The following is a 21,952-nucleotide window of genomic DNA, read 5'->3' on the forward strand; positions in this document are numbered from 1 at the left end:
AAGAGACTTTCTCTTTCTCATTTACATCAATAAACCAATCCTAGACTGGGCTGGAAGAGAGGGGTGCTTTATTCACACATAATTTTTCAGAGCAGTAGGGACTTTGGAAGAAAGTTGGCACCAAGGGAGGTGTATTCGTCATTGGGAAATAACTGCTATGATATACAACCCCTGAAGTTCAGGAACTTAACACAGTAAAGGTTTATTCCTTGCTCAGATGGAAGTCCTCACAGGCGTTCCTAGTCAGATGGCCCAATGGGTGAGCAGGCACCCTCAATCTAGGGGCTCTGCTATCCCCTAGGACCTTGGAATCCTCCACTGGATCCTTTGCATCTGACCAGAAGATGAAAAACTAAGGAGAGCATAGAAAATTATCCAGAGGCTTTAGGCTTTAGGAACTTGTGAGTTCCTTTTGTCAGAACTCACAAGGCCATATCTAACTGTGAGGGAGTCTGGAAAAGCAGTCTACCTGATTCTAGAGGGACGAGGAAGTAGGGTTTGATGCACACATAGCATAGTAGGGTCTGTGCAAAAAGTAAATAGCAGGCAATGCACAGCTGAGGTACAAAGGATGAGAAACTTACCCTGGAATAGTGTTCTAGAGGAAGGGAACAGCAGATGCAAAGGCAAAGTGGTGTGGGAAAATGATAGTCCATTTTAGGAACTTCAGGTTGTAGATATGACTGTATCCATTGTGAACATCCAATGCAAAATGAAAAGGTGTAAGGTTGAGGAAATAGGTAGAATCTAGACTATGAAAGACCCTGTATGCTGTGACAAAGGGTTCAGACTCATCCTGAGGGTGGCAGGGAGCCACTGAAGGATATTAAAGGCAAGAGTTGGAGAATAATATGATCAAATGTGTGTTATTGAAAAATCACTCCGATGGCTGTATGGAAGATGAATTTGGGGTAGAGAGAATGGAGACAGAATAATTAGACAGGAAGCTATTGCAGAAGTATCAATATAACAAGAAATGTTGAGGGATGGGAATCAAAGCTAAGATAGTAGTTATATAGTGCTTGTTTAAAAATTTTTAAAGTCTCATGAGCAGATTTATTGTCTTTGATGAGCTAAAGACTCTAATATTATTCCTGGAGCTTAGAAAATCATCTAACACAGGTTAGCAAAGTCACATTTTAATTAAATTTCTAATTGGATTTTTAATGCTTGTCATTAAAAATTAGAGGTCAGTCTAAATGGATAAAGCTATTTCCAATCGATGCTAAGAGATTACTTGGGGCGGGGGAGCAGGCAGTAAAAGGTATGAGTGAACTTTCACTTACCTTGATAGTGTGTGTAAGAGTGGGAAAAATTGATGAACATCTCCCCGCATACCCATTGTGATAATATGATTCTAATCAAAGAACAGATGAAAAGGATAGCTTTTTCATCATAAACTGTATTCAACTCTACTAGATAAATTAATATCACACTTCAATTAAATTGTTTTAGGTGTTTCTATAACCACAACTACTAACATTTTTACATTTTCTCCTTATAATTATAAACTTTTCCATTTCCCTGAATCATTACTGATCCACAATACTAATCCTCTCTTTTTCTTTTTTATGGGGAGGAGGGGAATCATATTTTTTAATTCAAAAAAATTTTTTTCAGCTTTCTTGAGTATAATTGACAAATAAAAGTTGTATATATTTAAGGTATACAATGGGATAGTTTGATATATGTATCCATAATTACCAAAATCAAGTAAATTAACACACTTATCACCTCACATAGTACCATTTTTATTTATTTGTTTATTTTGGTATGGTGAGAACACAAGATCTAGTCTATTAGCAAGTTTCAAGTACAAAATACAGTATTATTAACTGGTCACTATGCTGTACATTAGAATTTATTCCTCTTATAACTGAAAGTTTATACCCTTTGACCAATATTTCCTTATTTTACCAACCCTCCAGTCCCTGGTAACCACTATTCTACCCTGGTTCTATGAGTTTGACTTTTGTAGATTCTACAGATAAGTGAGATAATACAGTATTTGTCTTTCTCTGTCTGACTTATTTTACTAAACATAATGTCTTCCAGGTTTATCCATGTGGTCACAAATGACAAGATTTCCTTCCTTTTATGGCTGAATAATATTCCATCGTGTATATATGCCACATTTTCTTATTCATTTGTGAACAGATACTTAAGTTGTAGGTTGTTTCCATATTGTGGCTATTGTAAATAATGTTATAATGTTATAAGCACAGGGGTCCAATATCTCTTTGAAATCCTGATTTCAATTCCTTTGGCTGTATACCCAATAGTGGGATTGCTAGATCATATGCTAATTCTATTTTTATTTATTTTTCAAATCTCCATGATGTTTTCCACAGTGGCTGATCCAATTTACATTCTCATCAACAGTTTACAAAGGTTGCTTTTTTTCCATACCTTCACCTACAAGTATCACTTGTGTTTTTTTTAAATTAATTTTTATTGGAGTATAGATGCTTTAGAGTGTTGTGTTAGCTTCTACTGCAGAGCTAAATGAATCAGCCATACATAAACATATATCCCCTATCTTTTGGATTTCCCTCCCATTTAGGACACCACAGTGCATTAAGTAGAGTTCCCAGTGCTATACAGTATGTTCCCCTCAGCTGTCTATTTTATACATAGTATCAATAGTGTATATATGTCAATCTCAATCTCCCAATTCATCCCACCCCACCCCTTTCCTCCTTGGTATCCATACATTTCTCCTCTACGTCTGTGTCTCTATTTCTGTTTTGCAAATAAGATCATCTATAACATTTTTCTAGATTCCACATATATGCGTTAATATACAATATTTGTTTTCCTCTTTCTGACTTACTTCACTCTGTATGACACCCTCTAGTGTCATAGAGAGTGCCATCCATGTCTCTTCAAATGACCCAATTTCATTCCTTTTTATGGCTGAGTAATATTTCATTGTATATACGTACCACACCTTCTTTATCCATTCCTCTGTTAATGCACATTTAGGTTGCTTCCATGTCCTGATTATTGTAAATAGTGCTGCTATGAATGTTGGGGTGCATGTGTCTTGTTGAATTATGGTTTTCTCTGGGTATATGCCCAGTAGTGGGATTGTTGGGTCATATGGTAGTTCTATTTTTAGTTTTTTAAGGAACCTCCAACTGTTCTCCATAATGGCTATATCAAGTTACATTCCCACCAACAGTGCAAGAGGGTTCCCTTTGCTCCACACCCTCGTCAGCATTTGTTGTTTGTAGATTTTTTGATGATGGCCATTCTGACCCGTGTGAGGTGACACCTCATTGTACTTTTGATTTGTATTTCCCTGATAATTAGTGATGTTGAGCATATTTTCATGTGTTTGTTGGGCATCTGTATGTCTTCTTTGAAGAAATGTCTATTTCCGCCTTCCACCTATTTATTAATTGGGTTGTTTGTTTTTTCAATATTGAGCTCCATGAGCTGTTTGTATATTTGGAGATTAATCCTTTGTCCATTGCTTCATTTGCAAATATTTCCTCACATTCGGAGAGCTGTCTTTTTGTCTTGTTTATGGTTTCTTTTGCTGTGCAAAAGCTTTGAAGTTTCATTAGATCCCATTTGCTTATTTTTGTTTTTATCTTCATTACTGTAGGAGGTGGGTCAAAAAAGACCTTGCTGTGGTTTATGTCAAATAGTGTTCTTCCTATGTTTTCCTCTAACAGTTTTATAGTGTCGGTCTTACATTTAGGTCTTTAATCCATTTTGAGTTTATATTTGTTTACATTGTTAGGTAGTGTTCTAATTTCATTCTTTTACATGTAGCTGTCCAGTTTTGCCAGCACCACTTATTGAAGAGGCTGTCTTTTCTCCATTGTATGTTCTTGCATCCTTTGTCATAAATTAGGTGACCATATGTGCGTGGGTTTATTTCTGGGATTTCTATCCTTTATCATTGATCTATATGTCTGTTTTTGTGCCAGTACCATATTGTCTTGATGACTGCAGCTTTGTAGTATAGTCTGAAGTCAGGGTGTCTGATGCCTCCAGCTCCATTTTTTCCCTCAAGACTGCTTTGGCTATTCGGGGTCTTTTGTGTATCCATACAAATTTTAAGATTTTTTGTTCTAGTTCTGTAAAAAATGCCATTGGTAATTTGACAGGTATTGCATTTAATGTGTAGATTGCTTTCGGTAGTAAAGTTATTTTCACAGTATTGATTCTTCCAATCCAAGAACATGGTATATCTCTCCATCTGTTGGTATCATCTTTAATTTCTTTCATCAGTGTCTTATAGTTTTCTGCATATAGGTTTTTTATCTACTTAGGTAGGTTTATTCCTAGGTAGTTTATTCTTTTTGTTGCAGTGGTAAATGGGAGTGTCTCCTTAATTTCTCTTTCAGATTTTTCATCATTAGTGTATAGGAATGCAAGAGATTTCTGTGCATTCATTTTGTATCCTGCAACTTTACCAAATTCATTGATTACCTCTAGTAGTTTTCTGGTGGCATCTTTAGGATTCTCTATGTATAGTATCATATCTTCTGCAAATAGTGACAGTTTTACTTCTTCTTTTCCAATGTATATTCCTTTTATTTCTTTTTCTTCTCTGATTGCCGTGGCTAGGACTTCCAAAACTATGTTGAATAATAGTGGTGACAGTGGATATCCTTGCCTTGATCCTGATCTCAGAGGAAATGTTTTCAGTTTTTCACCATTGAGAATGATGTTTGCTGTGGGTTTGTCAAATATGGCCTTCATTATGTTGAGGTAGGTTCCCTCTATGCCCACTTTCTGGAGAGTTTTTATCACAAATGTATGCTGAATTTTGTCAAAAGCTTTTTCTGCATCTATTGAGATGATCATATGGTTTTAATCTTCAATTTGTCAATATGGTGTATCACATTGATTGATTTGCATATATTGAAGAATCCTTGCATCCCTGGGGTAAATCCCACTTGATCATGGTGTATGATCCTTTTAATGTATCATTGGATTCTGTTTGATAGTATTTTGTTGAGGATTTTTGCATCTATATTCATGAGTGATATAGGTCTCTAATTTTCCTTTTTGTAGTATCTTTGTCTGGTTTTCATATCAGGGTGATAGTGGCCTCATAGAATGAGTTTGGGAGTTTTCCTTCCTCTGCAATTTTTTGGAAGAGTTTGAGAAGGATGGGTATTAGCTCTTCTCTAAATGATAGAATTCACCTGTGAAGCCACCTGGTCCTGGACTTTTGTTTCTTGGAAGATTTTTAATCACAGTTTCATTTTCATTACTTGTGATTGGTCTGTTCATATTTTCTCTTTCTTCCTGGTTCAGTCTTGGAAGGGTAAACCTTTCTAAGAATTTGTCCATTTCTTCCAGGCTGTCCATTTTATTAGCATAGAGTTGCTTGTAGTAGTCTCTTAGGATACTCTGTATTTCTGCAGTGTCTGTTGTAACTTCTCCTTTTTCATTTCTAATTTTATTGATTTGAGTCTTCTCCCTCTTTTTCTTGATGAGTCTGGCTAATGGTTTATCAATTTTGTTTATCTTGTCTAAGAACAAGCTTTTAGTTTTATTGATCTGTGCTATTGTTTCCTTTGTTTCTATTTCATTTATTTCTGCTCTGATCTTTATGATGTCTTTCCTACTGCTAACTTTGGGTTTTGTTTGTTCTTCTTTCTCTAGTTCCTTTAGGTGTAAGGTTAGATTGGTTATTTGAGATTTTTCTTGTTTCTTGAGGTAGGCTTGTATAGCTATAAACTTCCCTCTTAGAACTGCTTTTGCTGCATCCCATAGATTTTGGATCGTTATGTTTTCACTGTCATTTGTCTCTAGGTATTTTTTGATTTCCTCTTTGATTTCTTCAGTGATCTCTTGGTTATTTAATAACGTATTGTTTAGCCTCCGTGTGTCTGTGTTTTTTATGTTGTTTTCCCTGTAATTGATTTCTAATCTCATAGCACTGTGGTCTGAAAAGAAGCTTGATATGATTTCAATTTTCTTAAATTTACTGAGGCTTGATTTGTGACCCAAGAGGTCATCTATCCTGGAGAATGTTCTGTGCGCACTTGGGAAGAAAGTGTAATCTGCTGTTTTTGGATGGAAAGTCCTGTAAATATCAATTAAATCTATCTGGTCTATTGTGTCATTTAAAGCTTGTGTGTCCTTATTAATTTTCTGTTTGGATGATCCGTTGATTGGTGTAAGTGAGGTGTTAAAATCTCCCACTATTATTGTGGATGACTTTATTTCCCCTTTTATGGCTATTAGCATTTACCTCAGGTATTGAGGTGCTCCTGTGTTGGGTGTATAGATATTTACAATTGTTTTATCTTCTTCTTTGACTGATTCCTTGTTCTTTATGCAGTGTCCTTACTTGTCTCTTGTAATAGTCTCTATTTTAAAGTGTGTTTGTCTGATATGTGTATTGCCCCTCCAGCTTTCTTTTGATTCACCTTTCTATGGAATATCTTTTTCCATCCCTTCACTTTCAGTCTGTATGTGTCCCTAGGTCTGAAGTGGGTCTCTTATAGACAGCATACATATGTGTCTTGTTTTTGTATCGATTCATCTAGTCTGTGTCGTTTGGTTGGAGCATTTATTGCATTTACATTTAAGGTAATTATAGATATGTATGTTCCTATTACCATTTTCTTAATTGTTTTGGGTTTGTTCTTGTAGGTCCTTTTCTTTTCTTGTGTCTCCCACTTAGAGAAGTTCCTTTAACATTTGTTGTAAGGCTGGTTTGGTGATGATGAATTCTCTTAGCTTTTGCTTATCTGTAAAGTTTTTGATTTCTCCCTCGAATCTCAATGAGATCCTCACTGGGTAGAGTAATCTTGGTTGTAGGTTTTTCCCTTTCATCACTTTAAATATATCCTGCCACTCCCTTCTGGCCAGCAGAGTTTCTGCTGAAAAATCAGCTGATAACCTTATGGGGATTCCCTTGTGTGTTATTTGTTGTTTTTCCCTTTCTGCTTTTAATTTTTTTTCTTTGTATTTTATTTTTGTTAGTTTGATTAATATGTGTCTCAGCGTGTTTCTCCTTGAGTTTATCCTGTATGGAACTCTCTGTGTTTCCTGGATTGACTATTTCCTTTCCCATGTTAGGGAAGTTTTTGACTATAATCTCTTCAAATAATTTCTCAAGCCCTTTCCCTTTCTCTTCTTCTTCAGGGACCCCTATAATTCGAATGTTGGTGTGTTTAATGTTGTCCCAGAGGTCTCTGAGACTCTCCTCAATTCTTTTTATTCTTTCGTCTTTATTTTGTTCCTCAGCAGTTATTTCCACCATTCTATCTTCCAGCTCACTTTTTCATTCTTCTGCCTCAGTTATTCTGCTGTTGTTTACTTCTAGTGTATATTTCATTTCAGTTATTGTGTTGTTCATCACTGATTGTTTATTCTTTAGTTCTTCTAGGTCCTTGTTAAACATTTCTTGTATTTTCTCAATCCGTGCCTCCATTCTATTTCTGAGATTCTGGATCATCTTTACTATCGGTTACTCTGAATTCTTTTTCAGATAGTTTGCCTATTTCCTCTTCATTTATTTGATCTTGTGAGATTTTACCACAATCCTTCATCTGCAACATATTTCTCTGTCATCTCATTTTGTCTAACCTACTGTGTTTATGGTCTTCTTTCTGCAGGCTTCAGTGTCATAGTTCCTCTTGCTTCTGTTGTTTGCCCCCTGTTGAGTGAGTTTGGTCCAAGGGCTTGTGTAGGCTTCCTGGTGAGTGGATGTAGTGCCTGCACTCTGGTGGGTGGGGTTGAGTCTTTTCCTTCTGTAGGGCAGGTCCTCATCAGGTGGTGTGTTTTGGGGTTTCTGTGGGCTTAATACGACTTAAGGCAGGCTGTCTGCTGATGGGTGGGGCAGTGGTCCTGTCTTGCTGGTTCTTTGGTGTGAGGTGTCTAGCACTGGAGCCTGCACGCAGTTGTGTGGGGCTGGGTCTTTGTGTTGATATGGATACTTCTGGGAGCATGCATACTGATTACTTTTCCCCAGACCCAGGAATTCTCTGGCAGTCCAGCATCCTGGACTCTACGCTCCCACCCTGAACACCCAGGCCCAACCCCTGGCTGGGGAACCAAGAACCAACAAGCTGCACAGTGCAACCCAAGAAAAAAGAAAGAAAAGAAAAGACAAAAAAGAAAAGAAAACAAACAAAACTCAAGAGAAATAGCAAAAACAACAGCAAAAAACAACAGCAACAACCACACATCACACACTTACACACACACTCACACATACAGAAAAAAGGAAAAACAAACACACAAAAAACCCAAGGGGACAGGCAAACAAACAGAAGAATTCTAATATGAGAACAGTCAATAAGGACTAAACTAACAAAAACCAAGAATGACAAATAAAACAAAAAGCAAACAAACAATAAAAACGGAAGAAAACATAAAATATACACATTAAAAGAATGAAAAAAATGAAAAAAAAATTTTAAAAAGAAAAAAGAACAAAGATAAGAGAAAACACTGCAAAGCAACAAAAAAGTAAAGTAAAAATAGAAAAATAAAAAATTATATATATTAAAAAAGTAAATAAATTAAAAATGAAAGATAAGAAATAATAAAAGCAACAACACCAACAACTGAGTAAAACAAAACAAACAAAAAATAATTGTAATAAGAATATTTTCCTGGTGCCTCCTCTGTCAGTATCCTTGCTCCCACAGTGAGCCAGAGCCAATCCTCACCTCCCCTTCCAATACCTCTAGTTAGGTCTCTGAACCTGCGGTGGGCACTGTGGAGCCAGCTCAGACTCTGACCTGGCCTGATCCCCACGTGTACTTGTCCTCTGAGTCCAGTGCTGTGAAGGCTAGACAAGTCTCAATTGTTGAAACACTCATTGTCTATTCAGGTATTCCACAGATGCAAGATTTACCCAGCCAATCGTGGGCTGGGTAATCCACAGCTTGTGCAGCTGCACGGAAAGATTTCTGTTCCACTTCCTTAGTCACCCCGCTCCTGGAGCTCAGGTTTGGTTTTGACTCCACCTTTGTGTGTGCACTGCCCTCAGGCATCTGTTCCTTGCCCCGGTGAGAGGGGACAAAACCAGCAGTTGCTTGAGGCACACTTACTCACTCATGTTGGGGTAGGGGTACTGAGACCATGAATATAATGTTTGCAAGTTGCCTGCGGCAGCAGGACCAACAAGCAGTTGGAATAGACTGTGGCACACTTGTTCTGGTGGGTGTCCCTCCCAGTGGAGCTGGCGTATGGGACTGGTGGCAGCCCTTCACCCTGCACACCTCTCAACAATGGCACCTCACTTTTCAGGCAGACTACACTCTCTCTAGGGGCATTCCTGGCCATGTACCCCCTCATTCCCATCCCCTCTACTATATCCATGTTCCCAAAAGCTTTCCTCTCCCCAGCTCCATTCTCCCAACCCCATACTTCAGCACTCAGTCCCCGTCAGCATCAGCGGACTCTTGTCCCTGGCAGGGGTGCCCAGGGCTGATTCCCAAGGAGGCTTTGGAATAGTTGGCACCCAGGCACCCAGAGCCCTCGTGGGTAGAGGAGACCCAGGCCTGAGGGGGGAGTGGGCCCATTCAAATGGGAGTTCCTCCCAGTGCCGGAGGCCAAGGAAGCCTTGGGAAGGGAAAGGGAAGGGAGTTATAATGGCGGCTCCACCCCTTGTGCACCACTCAACAATGACACCTTGCTTTTATGGTATCTCAGGTTTTTTCCGCAGACTTTCCCAGTGGTGGAGCTCCTTACTCCTGTCCTTTCAGGCTGTCTTTTCACAGCCAACAACTATCTCCTCCCTGGGTCGGCGTTACAAACCTCACTTTCCAACACCCAGACCCCTTTCACAACAGGCAACTCACAATTCAGGCTGGAACACGCAGAGGTGCGGTGTAGAGCATGCGTGCAATTCTTACTTTGTCCTGCCTTCCACAGACCATCTGCTGCATTCTCCTTTGATCCCCTGGAGGTCCTTTTCTGTCCCAGCTGATTTCCACAGGGTGAGGGAGTTTTTTTGAGTGTGGGGACCTCCCTTCACCATCAGCTTCCCACTAGGATTGCTGGTCCCTTTTTTTTATTCCACTTTTCTTTTTTTCTTCTTTCTTTCATACTTTTAGATGTCTGAAGTCTTCCACTAATGTTCAACAGGTGCTCTGTGGGAATTGTTCCATTTGTAGATGAATTCTTGACGTACTTGTGAGGAGCAATGAATTCCACATCCTCCTATTCCACCATCTTGACTCCTCTCTCTTGTCGGTTTTTTTTTTTTTTTTTTTTGGCTGCATTGGGTCTTTGTTGCTACATTCAGGCTTTCTCTAGTTGCGGCAAGTGGGGGCTATTCTTCACTGCAGTGCACGGACTTCTCATGTCAGTGGCTTCTCTTGTTGTGGAGCATGGGCTTCAGACACGTGCTTCAGTAGTTGTGGCATGCAGGCTCAGTAGTTGTGGTGCACGGGCTTAATTGCTCCGTGGCATATGAGATCTTCCTGGACCAGGGCTCGAACCCATGTTCCCTGCATTGGCAGGTCGATGCTTAACCACTGTGCCACCAGGGAAGCCCCTCTTGTCTTTTTGAGAATAGCCATCTTAACAAGTGTGAGGTGATATCTCATTGTGGGTTTGATTTGCATTTCTCTGATAATTAGTGATGTTGCTCACCTTTCCATATATCTGTTTGGAAAATCCTTGGAAAAATGTCTATTCATATCATTTGCCCATTTTTAAATCAGCTTATTTGGTTTTTGCTATTGAAAAATACCTGTACACTGAAAACTATATGACATTGATGAAACAAATTGAAGAAGACACAAAGAAATGGAAAGACATTCCATATTCATGGATTGGAAGGATTAATATTGTTAAAATGTCCATACTACCCAAAGTGATCTGGAGATTTAGGTGATCCGTATCAAAATACCAGTGGCATTTTTCACAAAAATTTAAAAAAAAATCCTAAAACTCATATGGAACAAAAAAACCCTGAATAGCCAAAACAAACTTGAGAAGGAAGAGGCATCACTCCTCTTGATTTTAAACTATATTACAAAGCTATAGTAAGCAAAACAATATGGTACTGGAATAAAACAGAGTCATAGATCAATGGAACAGAAGAGAGCCCAGAAATAAACCCACACATATACAGTCAACTAATATATGACAAAAGCACTAAGAATACACAATGGGGAAAGGATAGTCTCTTTAATAAATTGTGTTGGGAAAACTGGATATCCACACGCAAAAAAATGAAATTGCATTCTTATAACATACCCAAAAAATCAATTCAAAATGGATTCAAGATGTAAATATAAGACCTGAAACCATAAAACTCCTAGAAGAAAACATAGAGGAAAATCTCCTACCAGAAACAAGACAAAAAGACAACCCTCAGAATGGGAGAAAATATTTGCAGATGAAGCAACTGACAAATGATTAACCTCCAAATTATATAAATAGCTCATGCAGCTCAATATCAAAAAACCAAACAACCCAATCCAAAAATGGGCAGAAGACCTAAATAGACATTTCTCCAAAGAAGACATACAGATGGCCAAGAAACACATGAAAAGATGCTCAATATCACTAATTATTAGAGAAATGCAAATCAAAACTACAATGAGATATCACCTCACAACAGTCAGAATGGCCATCATCAAAAAATCTACAAACAACAAATGCCAGAGAGGGTGTGGAGAAAAGGGAACCCTCTTACACCATTGGTGGGAATGTAAATTGATACAGCCACTGTAGAGAATGGTATGGAGTTTCCTTAAAAAACTAAAAGTAGAACTACCATATGACCCAGCAATCCCACTACTGAGCATATACCCAGAGAAAACCATAATTCAAAAAGACACATGCACCCCAGTGTTCATTGCAGCACTACTTACAATAGCCGGGACATGGAAGCAACCTAAATGTCCATCAGCAGAGGAATGGATAAAGAAGGTGTGGTACATGTATACAATGGAATATTACTCAGCCATAAAAAGGAATGAAATTGGGTCATTTGTAGAGAGGTGGATGGACCTAGAGACTGTCATACAGAGTGAAGTAAGAGAAAACAGAAAGAGAAAACAAATATTGTATATGAATGCATGTATGTGGAATCTAGAAAAATGGTATAGATGATCTTATTTGAAAAGCAGAAATAGAGACATAGATGTAGAGAACAAATGTATGGATACCAAGGGGGAAGTGGGGGAAGGGATGAATTGGGAGATTGAGATTGACATATATACACTATTGATTGATTGATACACTATTGATACTATGTATAAAATAGACAACTAATGAGAACATACTGTATAGCAGCAGTCCACAACCCTTTTGGGACCAGGGACCGGTTTGGTGGAAGACAATTTTTCCATGGACAGGGGCCAGGGAGACAGTTTCAGGATAATTCAAGCACATTACATTTATTGTGCACTTTATTTCTATTATTGTTACATTGTAATATATAAAGAAATAATTATACAACTCACCATAATGCAGAATCAGTGGGAACCCTGAGCTTGTTTTCACTTGCCACTCACTGATAGGGTTTTGATATGAGTCTGCAAGCAACTGATTTATTATGGTCTCTGTGCAGTGAAACCTCTCTGCTAATGATAATCTGTATTTGCAGCCACTCCCCAGTGCTAGCATCACCACTCAGCTCCACCTCCAATCATCAGGCATTAGGTTCTCATAAGGCATGTGCAACCTTGACCCCTCGATGCACAGTTCACAGTAGGGTTTGCGTTCCTATGAGAATCTAATGCTGCCACTGATCTGACAGGAGGTGGAGCTCAGGTGGTAATGCGAGCAATGGGGAGCGGCTGCAAATACAGATGATGCTTCGCTCGCTCACCAGCCTCTCACCTCCTGCTATGTGGCCTGGTTCCTAACAGGCCAGAGTCCATGGCCTGGGGGTTGGGGACCCCTGCTATATAGCACAAGGAACTCTACTCAGTGCTCTGTGGTGACCTAAATGGGAAGGAAATCCCAAAAAGGGGGGTTATATGTATATGTATAGATGGTTCACTTTGCTGTACAGCAGAAACTAACAACATTGTAAAGCAAATATACTCTAATAAAAATTAATTAAAGAAAGAAAATCTCCTGATATTAATCTTGGCAATTACTTTGTACTTGACAACAAAAGCTCAGGAAACGAAAACAAAAATAAACAAGTAGAACTACATCAATCTAAAGCTTCTGCATGGCAAAGAAAACATTCAACAAAGTGAAAAGGCAACCTAAGAAATGGGAAAAAATATTTGCAAACCAAATGTCTAAAAGAGGGTTAATACCCAAAACAATTCTTAATTAGAATGATTAGAATGTGCAATCTAGATATTTTAATGTCACTGAAAGAAAAAGAGGAAGAAAACCAGTGTGTTTTTTATTTCTACTCTGAAAAAATAATTAGAAAGATTCCAGAAAAGAAGAAGGCAAATTAAAGCATCAGTAATACTTTTCAAAAGAAACCTTTACAAATCTAAAATCACTTTTTATGATAATACCTATTATATTGAAATGGTAGAATTACGGGTGAGTGACTTATTTTTCTCCATCAAACTCTCTGTGTAAGTACATTACTTCTATAATAAAAATGAATAAAGATAGATTCACTTTGACAAGTTAATTTGCTCATAAAGTTATCATGGATTCCTGAGTTCAAATCCCCACCACTTATGTGACATTGAACAAGTTAATATCATTATTATCATTATTATTATTATCATTACCAGCAGTATTATTAATGCAATAGAAAGCATTCAGCATGTATGTTGTGCCATTCTTTTAAGCACTTCATGTACATTAGCTCATGTTAGTGAATCTTTCAAAATATACTTCTTCACCTATTAAAAAGTTGGTAATAACTCCTTAAATAGCAATTATGAAGATTAGATGAGATTATATATTAAAAGCATGTGGCAAACTGTATGATATTATGCATGTGTTGGTTTGAATCTTTGTACATTCTGATTATAAAGAACATTCAGATAATAAATATAAATTCACCGATGCTTTGCTTTTAAAAAGAACAATGGGGGCTTCCCTGGTGGCACAGTGGTTGAGAGTCCACCTGCCGATGCAGGGGACACGGGTTCGTGCCCTGGTCAGGGAAGATCCCACATGCCGCGGAGCAGCTGGGCCTAAAAAAAGAACAATGGTAGTTTTGTCCTACCACTGAACTTTAAGAAATTGGCTTCTTTTAACCTTAACTAGTTTCTGAGAAGCAGATACATGTAATGAACTGAAGTAAAAATTGTTATTTTGGTTTTAGGGCTTAGTATTTTCCACAGTTCAAAAGATGGTGAAAGCACTTATTGCCAGAAAAGTGCTAGGGAGGAGAGCCGGAGAAGGGGGGAAATTCCCAGTCCTTGATAACAGAACAATGGAATCAGGTTCTGAGCTCTCCGTTCAACCGTCACTGCTGTTTCTGATGCTTCGCTTTCATGCTCTTCACAGACTAAAACGACTGTGTATTCACAGTGAGACACGCTTCTCTCCCTTTGCTAGTTTAGTTTATAAAATATGCAAATTATTTTTCAGACTGCAACAAATGAAGGTAAGAAGAAAGGTTGCCTGTGTCCAGAAAAATCCTTACCACCGGTGCTGAAAAGACTGACTTAGCAGAGTGCCACACTGTATCTCTCTAGTTCAAATTTTGGGCTATGTTCTACACTTCATCCCCTCAAAAAAAGAACCTTTTGGTCATCAAACTGTTAAGCCAGAAACTTAGAACTATGCCTTGGTCCTCCTCTTCTGTCAACAAACCCCACGTTTCTATCCCAAAGGCATCCTGTCACCTCTCGCTGATCTCCATTTCTATTGTTGCCCCACTGTTATGCATCTCCCCTGAACTTCTACAACAGCTTCTAACTCTTCCTCTCTTCTTTCATCCCTGATCGAATATGTCTCCCCATTTTTCTCTCGCACTTTTACTCTATTCTAGGGTAATTCCTTCAATTCAACCTCCTAGATCTATGCTGTCCAATATGGTAACCACCAGCCACAGGTGGCCACTGAGCACTTGAAACATGGTTGGTCCAGAATGAGATGTGCTGTAAATACAAAATACACACCAGGTACTCAAACATTTTGAATGAAAAATAAAAGAATGTAAATATCTCATTAATAATTGTTCATATCTATTACATTTGAAAATGATAATATTTCAGGTTAAATAAAATATATCACTAAAATTAATTTCACCTGTTTTTTCACTTTCATAAGGTGGCTGCTAGAAAAATTTAAATTATATATATGGTTTGCATTGTACTTATTTTGGTTAGATCTCTTCTCCATTGCTAATTCAGTTGTCAGCTGCTACATTCAACCTTTTTACTGAGGGGTGTGGGGTATTTTGTAAATCAAGTTTTTAATTTCCTAAAGCCCTTTTGTGTTCTCTAGTTGCTTCTTTTTTGTAGCTACTACTCTTATTTTGTGAGTTTAAAAGCTTCTCAAATATTTCTGGAGATAAACAGAATTTTATTAAATTCCTATATCCTGTACTAACTCTATTTCCTCAGGATTTAGTTTCTCTATTTTCCCCCCTTTTTGAAGCCTCTCTTTCATGCTGCTGGTTTCTCCTCCAGTGGTTTTGATTCTTGGCTACTCATATCTAAAATGAGTATCTGTACTGATCAGTTATTGGTGGCTGCATTCCGTTTCCTGAGCCCAAGTGAAATGGCATTTCCCTTAGCAAGGAATAAGGATATTGATCAATGTAATCCTAAATGTGAGTGGGCAGAGACATGTGGCCTAGCTGGCTTCTCTTTAGGGCACATGAAGAACTTGCCTTTTCCGTACAGAGACTCCTTTTTTTTTTTTTTTTTTTTTTTTTTTTTTGCGGTACGCGGGCCTCTCACTCTTGTGGCCTCTCCCATTGGGGAGCACAGGCTCCGGACGCACAGGCTCAGCGGCCATGGCTCATGGGCCCAGCCGCTCCGCGGCATGTGGGATCCTCCCAAACCGGGGCACGAACCCCTGTCCCCTGCATCGGCAGGTGGACTCTCAACCACTGTGCCACCAGGGAAGCCCCAGAGACTCCTTTTGATAATACCTGGAGCACTGCCCTAATTATCTCTCTGGCCCCAAGATTTACTTTGGAGCTCCTCAAGGTATATCATCCATTCTATTTAAAGTTTTCAGCTTATTGCAAGAAATAATTTTAACCTAAGGAATGGAAACTAAAACTTGTTACAGAACCATGTGGTAGTGGAGTCAAGAGAAAGAAAAAAAGAGAAGAAGAAAATACAATATATCATCACAGAAAAGTTTTCAGACTTACCCAGGCAGTTAGAGCTACGTCTTCTTCATAGCAGCCCAAACCTTGCAAGAAGGCAAGACAAGGTACAAATGAGGGACATCAACTATCCATATATCTGATAACAAATTTCTCATCCCTAAATCTATCCCAAAATGAGTTGAGCTGTCTTGGAGTTCTCCTCATTAGATAACTTTGCGTTGGGTAAATAGGAGACGAAATTAAAGTATTCAACATGTTTAAAACTGATGATTTCTAAGGTCTAGTCTAGGGAGGTACCAAGAAGAACATCCTGGGGTGTATCAGAAATAACACTGAACTGGAAATCTTGGCATAGAGTCCCAGCACTGCCAGTAACTGACTGTACAACTCGGGAAAGTCTCTTTAACCTCTCTGGGACTTAATTGTGAGCAACTCAGAAATAGTTTGTCTTTCCCAGAGACAGACCGCCTGGGTACAGTGGACTTCCTTTTGGCTCAGTTGTCTCATCTGTAACAGGACTCAGGAAAAGTCCTCTATAAAGGGCCAGATGGTAAATGCTTCAGGTTTTGCAAAACCTAATACAGTTTCTGTAGCATTTTCTGCTTCTCTCTCTCTCTCTCTCTTTTTTTTTACAATGTTCTAAAAATGTAAAAACCATTCTTAGTTCATGGGCCCTACAAAAATAGGCCACAGGCCATAGTTTGTCTATCCTTGATCTTCAGAGATAATAAGAGTACTACTGCATAGGCTTGTCGTGTCTATTGAAAGAGTAAAGCATGTAAAGCATTGGAACACTGCATAGTACATAGGAAGCTCTCAAAAATATTAAATGGCATGGTTACTACTATAATTGTTATCATATCTTCAGTATCTAGCTTAGCATTGGGAACACATCATGACCTCAGTAAATGATTATTAAATAAATTAATATGTAAAGGAAGGGGCTTGGACTCCATAATATCTGCGCTCTCTTCAAGCTCTGCAATTCTATAACCCTCCCTTCTCAGAATGCGTGTTGACAGCAAGCATTGGCCCAGTGCTTGAAGGGAAGTCTGGTGAGAGTTGGAGGTGATGCCAAGTAAAGCCGGCAAAAATATTAACCTGCTGAAAAAAATGTTTCAATATATAAGACTGAAATAAAAACCTGAAAGGCCAAAAGTCCTAGAAAAGTACTTAACAAATCCAAGTATGATTTTTGTTACATATATTTATGCAAAGTACAGTTTGCCAATTTAATTTAGAAAGCCTGTCTTTTCTAGTGAAGTGAGCTACTCCCTGGAGCCTTGATATCATCTCTTGAAAAATTTCATGAATTTACGATGACCTAATTTTTATCCACAAATGACAGAAATTAAACATTGAAGATGGTGAGGGGAGGGGGAATTAGATAAAAGTGGTCAAAAGATACAAATTTCCAGTTATGACAACTAAGTACTAGGGATATAATGTACAACATGAATATAGTTAACACTGCTGTATGATATATGTGAAAATTGTTAAGAGAGTAGATCCTAAGAGTTCTCATCACAAAAAAAAAAATTTTTTATCTATGTAAGATGATGAATATCTACTAAACTTACTGTAATAATTATTTCACAATATATGTAAGTCAAATCATTATGTTGTATACCCTAAACATAGTCACTGCTGTATGTCAATTATATCTCGATAAAACTGGGGAAAAAAATTGTAGGTGCCCTGAGGTTCCAGCAATACTTTCCTTTTCTCCATCAAAGATTATACCAACAATTTAAGATGACACAGATCAATTATCAAATTAGTAAATATCGGTTAACATCTTTGGAAGCTGAATATACAATGAGCCAACTAACATTGCCCTGTTATAACCCCATTGTGTATAAAAATTAGGTTTAAATGCTTAATGAATTGTGAAAATATAATTTCTAAGTTATTACTCTTGTAGAGGTGACTAATAATCATATTACTGACTTAAAAAAAAAAAGAGAAAGAAAGGCTGTCTTTCTTCTAAGCCAGTGATTCTCAAAGTGCAGACCTCGAAGGAGCAGCAACAATAGCACCTAGAAATTGGTTAGAAATACAGATTCTCCTCCCTGCTCCAGACCGAGTCAGAAATTCTGGGAATGGGGCCAGCAATCTGTGGTGGTAACCAGCCCTCTAAGCAGGATCAAGTTTGAGAGTCACCATTTTAAACCAGCCCCTTCCTCAATCATCTTCTTAGTCTTATCACCTTAGTCCATTCAAGCTGCTAAAACAAAAATACCATAGACTGGGTGGCTTCAACAGCAAACATTTATTTTTCACAATTCTGGAGGCTGGGAAGTCCAAGATCAAGGAGCCAGCAGATTTGGTGTCTGGTGAGGACCCACTTCCTTGTTCATAGATGGCCATCTTTTCACTGTGTCCTCACATGGGGCAAAGGGGCAAGGGAGCTCTGGGGTCTCTTTTACAAGGGCACTAATCCCAATCATGCAGACTCCACTCTCATGACCCAATCACCTCCCAAAAGCCCCACCTCCAAATACCATCACACTGGGGATTAGGTCTCAGCACACTGGGGATTAGGTCTCAGCATATGAATTTGGGTGGTGGTGGACATTGGCGGTGTGAGGGGGGGCGAATGTTCAGTCTTTAGTCTCACCAAATTCAGGATTTGGGGTCTCTTCTTCAATTAGCATAATCTTTAAAGAACCAGAACAAGTCTCATTTTTCTGTTCTCCCAATTCTTGGATCCTTTCTCCTCTCTCTCCTTCCCTTATCCAGTCCCTTCCCTTTCCTTATATCCCCTTTCAGTGCCTATGTTCTGGGCCAGGCTTTCCCAGACCACAATGAGCACGTCATTTGCTGAAATCTTTAGTATTAACTCTACTACAATTTAAACTCTAATCACCCTCTGTCTTGCACTGTTACTAAGTTGTTTTATTGATTCAAACTAAAATCATTTACTAAGGTTCTACCTGGAGCCAGACTCTGGACTAGACTCTGTGACGGTTCAGACATAGAACCTATCTCCAAGGAAATAATCTAGTAATGGATGAGAGGAAACTTACAAGTAATAATAAATGTAGAAAGCATGCTTAAAGGGGGCACAGATAAAAGCATCATTTCTTGGTCTTTAAATAGCACTCATATGTATTTGACTTCCAAATTTACATCTTCAGCCTGGACCTCTCCAATGGTTCCAATATCATAAATACAACTCCACACTCCATATCTAGACCTGAATGCCACAGAAACACCGCAATCGTAGCATGTTCACAACTGAAATTATAACCTTCCTCCAACCGACTCCCTTCCCCATCTTCCCCATCTTTCTTTCACACTTCACATCTGAGTATGATTTCCTGCCAGCTCTACTTTCAAAACAGTTGCAAAAGCTAACCGTATCTCATCACTTCCACCATTACCACCAAGGTCTTAGCCTTTGGACAATGCTCTTGCTTTCATGCCAGCCTATTTGTAACCCAGCAGCTGAAACAATCCTTTTGAAATATAAGTCAGATGATGTTACTTCTCAGCTCAGACCCTGCAATGGCTTCCCATTGCTCTGTGATTAAAAGCCAAATCCTTAAATAGCTATGGGATCTGCACCCCGTCCCCCTCCCACCATCACACATCTGCCCTCCTCACCTGTTAGACTCACTCACTCTTCTCTGGACTCCCTGGCCTTGCACTTGTCATTTCCTCCCCCTCAAGTACCTCCCAGCTCACTTCCTCACTTCCAACAGGTCTCTGGTTGAAGATCGTTTCTCCATGAGGCCATTCTACTCGAAATTGCAACTATTCTCCCCCCACTCTGGAACTCTATACCGTTTTCCTGTCTTATTTTTCCCAGGACATTTATCACCATCTAACATAGAATATATATATATTTTTGTATCCCCCCCCCAACTAGATTATAACCTCCATGAGAGCAGAGACTGTTGTCTACACAGAGTATATATTTGTTGACTAGATGAGCAAATGAAACAATGATGTGTTACAGCAGTCCAAAGAAAGGGCAGAGTACTTCCGATCAAACGAATAAAGAAAGGTTAGGGTGGAGGTAGCATGTGAGTTTGTCCTCCAAAACTTGGTAGAGGTTAAACAATAATAGATGGTTCACGGAGGCTTACCTTTTTTTTTTTTCATGAATAAGTTCTGAGGATCTAATGTACAGTATGGAGACTATATTGAATAATACAATATTGTATACTTGAAATTTGCTGAGAGTAAATCTTAAACAGATCTACTTAACCCTTTATGGATACTTACTTATGGAGACTTCTCTTTTTACCAAACCTAGGAGAGCCCATTATCCCCAAATGTAGCTAAAACATTGTACTATTATGGTATAAAATATATTAAAATTATATTCTTTCAATGTTAATATTAATAATATTATTACATTAATACTAATTATTAGTAGAGTCAAAAATAGTTTTAAATTGTTCTTGTGAAAAAGTGATTGAGTGGAGCAGGCAGGGAATGAAGACCTTTGTAGGCTCTGGACAGGACCCAGGGTGCACACAAAGGCTTTCAAGGTGAGAGAGATGAAGATGTGGAGCCACTGACTTCCTTTTCTGGGTCAAGGTGTAGCCAATGATCCTTTTCTGATGAGATTAGGGATATTTGTTCTTCATAAATTGATGGAAGAGCGATTTTGTTAGGCGATAAGAGTAAAAAGCTTAGCATTAAAGAAGGTGTGTGTGTACGTCAGTAAGCGAGTGTGTGTGTGTGTGTGTGTGTATGTGTGTGTGTGTGTGTGCATGCATATGTGTGTGAGAGCTATGGAAACAAAGAAAAGGGAGAGGAGCTGCTTCCAGACAGGGTACAGTGAGCACGACTCAGGGAATACACAATAATGGATAAATAGTTGTCAAATGGATGAAGTCCCACCAATTTAAAATAGCCCCAAGAAGAATCTTCCTAAGCCCTCACTGATGATTTTTTGATTCTCCTAAAACTCAGCTCGTGATTTACCTCCCCCAGGAAAACTAAATGGTGCACCAATCTTATCTTCTCTGCAGAAAACATGGCATCCAAAACAGAATATTTATGCTAGAAAGAACCTTGAGAGTTGCTTATTCCATTCACTCTCATTCTCCAATAAGATGGGGGGCTTCTGATATGTGTAGAGCCTGTTCAAGGTCACAGAGCTGGTTAGTATCAGATCCTGCACTGAGTCCAGGGCTTCTGGCTCCATGTCCAGGACTCCTTCTCCTTCACCAGCTGACACTGTTCCACTGTATTGTTTGCTTTATTGAACAACAAAGCAAGTCAGGTGGCCAGTACTTGTTGGTGTATTATCTGACATTATCTTGCAGAACTTGGATTCTGGCTTACACTTGAGTTCCTACTGAAGGTCAAGGTTGGCTTAACAGTTGTTCATTTCATTCATTCAGTAAATATTTATGGAGCCCTTACTCTGTGCCAGGCACTACTGATCCAACAATGAACATGACAATCATGGTCCTGTCTGCACAAGAGCTGCTTACATGTTGGTAGAGGTGAGAGAAAACAAGAACAAATAAAATTACCAAATACTGAGATAAGTGATTCGGAGGAAACAAACAAGGTGGCTGTGGTAGAGAATAGAAAGGGGACCTACCTTAAGTAGGGTGGCCAGAGGAGGTTGCTAAGAAGTGTCACCCAGGCTGAGTATGAGGTAGGGGAAAGAGCCAGGCACTGGAAGAGTTTCTAGACAGAGGGAACAGCAAATGAAAATCCCTTGAGGCAGAAAAGAGCTTCGCATGCCTGAGAAGCCAAGAGAAGACCTGTGTGTCTGGATCACAGTGAGGGAGGGAGAGAGTGGAGGCAGGGCCA

The 21,952-nt window shown here is 38.8% G+C and overlaps 1 long non-coding RNA gene across 1 annotated transcript in view; it reads right to left on the minus strand.

Moving 5' to 3' along the window:
- LOC132516055 (uncharacterized) overlaps window positions 1-16,356 on the minus strand; it is a 98,560-nt gene extending 82,204 nt beyond the window's left edge. The window contains exon 1 of the long non-coding RNA XR_009539242.1: window positions 16,211-16,356. This is a non-coding gene — a long non-coding RNA (uncharacterized LOC132516055). The remainder of the gene's footprint in view (window positions 1-16,210) is intronic.
- Between the last annotated feature and the right edge of the window lie 5,596 nt (window positions 16,357-21,952).

This window comes from Lagenorhynchus albirostris, chromosome 2 (genome assembly GCF_949774975.1).
Source record: "Lagenorhynchus albirostris chromosome 2, mLagAlb1.1, whole genome shotgun sequence".
NCBI lineage: Eukaryota > Metazoa > Chordata > Mammalia > Artiodactyla > Delphinidae > Lagenorhynchus > Lagenorhynchus albirostris.